This window comes from Marmota flaviventris, chromosome 4 (genome assembly GCF_047511675.1).
Source record: "Marmota flaviventris isolate mMarFla1 chromosome 4, mMarFla1.hap1, whole genome shotgun sequence".
Lineage (NCBI taxonomy): Eukaryota > Metazoa > Chordata > Mammalia > Rodentia > Sciuridae > Marmota > Marmota flaviventris.
Genome location: NC_092501.1, coordinates 114091849 through 114094144, shown reverse-complemented (window position 1 = coordinate 114094144; position 2296 = coordinate 114091849). Strand labels below are relative to the sequence as shown.

General features: G+C 36.7%; 1 pseudogene; it reads left to right on the top strand.

Annotated features, from left to right (window-relative positions):
* The first annotated feature begins 389 nt into the window (after positions 1-389).
* Positions 390-672, top strand: LOC114094910 (cyclin-dependent kinases regulatory subunit 2 pseudogene; annotated as a pseudogene).
* The last annotated feature ends 1624 nt before the right edge of the window (positions 673-2296 follow it).

The following is a 2296-nucleotide window of genomic DNA, read 5'->3' as shown; positions in this document are numbered from 1 at the left end:
AGGAATCTCCATACTGCTTTCTATATTGGCTGCACCAATTTGCAGTCCCACCATCAATGTATGAGTGTACCTTTTTCCCCACATCCTCGCCAAAACTTATTGTTGTTTGTCTTCATAATAGCCTGCAAACTACTCTAAGATATCATCTCAATAGTGGCTATTGAATTGAATTGGGTTGAATCACTATGCAAGTCCTAATAATGCCATCTCTGAATCCATCAATTTTGGAAACATACTCAATATATACCTCTTTCTTTGTTTAAGAATTTAAAAGCGGGATTGGTTTTAGTTCAGTTGTTGCCTTAGCTGGAAACAGAGGTGCATTAGGCTTCACCAGTTCCTGCAGTCTTAGGTTTCTGCCTTGTTTCCTCCCACTGAGTCCTGGCAGTATGGCCTATAAGCAGATCTACTATGTAGACAAGTACTTCAACAAGCATTCTGAGCAATGGCATGTCACGTTACCCAGAGAACTTTCCAAACGAGTACCCCAAACTCATCAAATGTCTGAAGAGTAGTGGAGGAGACTCCACCAGAGTCTAGGCTGGGTTCATTACATGACTGGGTTCATTACATGAGCCAGAACTACATATTCTTTTCTTTAGACGACCTCTTCCAAAAACCAACAAAAATAAAGTATATCTGGATCATGAATTAAATCTTTCACAAATTTAATGTATATGTGTATATAAGGTAGTATTCAGGGAATACTTGAAAAATGTACAAATAATTCATCCATACTTGTGCATGAGCTGTATATTTCACAGAAACAGAGTTCAGTTATATGCAATTGCAAATAGGTTATTATAAGGTGTTTAAGATAAAATTTCTTCTAGTCAGTTTTTCTCAATATAAGTGCCTGTTTGACATTACCTGTTATTTTTGTTAAATAGAGTTTGTATATTGCATTTAAAAAGAAGAATTCAAAAGCTAAATAGCTGATGGTGTGCTAAAAAAAAAACATGCATTTTCAAGCCTAAAAGTTCAAATATTAGAATTAGTTTCTTAAAATTTTTCACTGGCTCTATGTGTACTGAAATAATTTAAAATATACACAGAAATATATCAGGTGTGGGACCATGAAAGCTCAAATTTGAAGGCTTGCAGTAACTAATTCACATCTCTATGAGAAAAAGACATAGGTGAAGGTTGTTAATCAATAGCTTCTTATCTATGAATGAAAATAAGGCAGCTGTTTCAAATGGAATGGTTTTCTTTATTATCTGGTTACAGCTATCCCATTGAAGAATGAATCATTTGAGCATTTTCCAAGTATAAGTTCATGTATCTTTGACTGCTGGCAAGCATGGAGCAGTCAGATTAGGGTTTTTACGGTTTAGGTATGAGGTGTCCCCCTTACAGCTCATGTATGAGATAATGTGGGAATGTTAAGAGATGACATGTTAAGATTAAGAGAGGTATAATCTAATCAGTGGGTTTATCCACTGATGGATTAGCTGACTGGTAAGTGTAGACAGAGTTGTGGCTAGAGAAAGTAGGTCAGTGGGGGTGTGCCTTTGGGGTTTATATTTTGTACCTGGTGAGCAGAGGTCTTTCTCTGCTTCCTGTCTTATGTGTTCTGAGCTACTTTCCTCTGCCGTGCCCCTCTGCTGTGATATTTTGCCTTACTTTGGGCCCAGAACTATGGCATTGGCCATCCATGGATTGAATCTATGAAAATGTGAGCCAAAATAAACTTTTTCTCCTCTAAGTTGCTCTTATTTGGTCTTTTGGTCACAGTGATAAAAGGACTAACTACAAGAGGGGCAGTGAATGTGAGGGGAGAGAGAAGGTTATTTTTACGTGCTTTCATTCTGGTAATCAAAATTTTGAGTAGGGGGCTGGAATTGTGGCTCAGCGGTAGAGCGCTTGCCTATGATGGGCGCGACCTGGGTTCGATTATCAGCACCACATAAAAAATAAAGGCATTGTGTTGTGTCCATCTACAAAAAAAAAAAAAAAGATTCTCTCTCTCTCTTTAAAAAAATTTTTTTGAGTAGATGATGCTGTTTTGCTTGGTGGTTGAAAAGGGCTCTCATGGTTCTTCAGCGTAAGTGTCATTATGTAAAGTTGATGCTAAACTTCCAGAATAGTTTTGCTCCTCTATCACATGGTTGCATAGACCTCTATTATTTTCATTAACTTATTGGATCTCTAATAGTCTGTTCAATGTTTGTATCTTTTGTTGTTGGTGGTGTTTGGAATATAGTATGTAGTCAACAAATGTTGAATGGATAATTGAGAAATAAATGGAATAAACAATAATATTAGTAAGTTTCTTAAGTGAGTCCCATTTTGG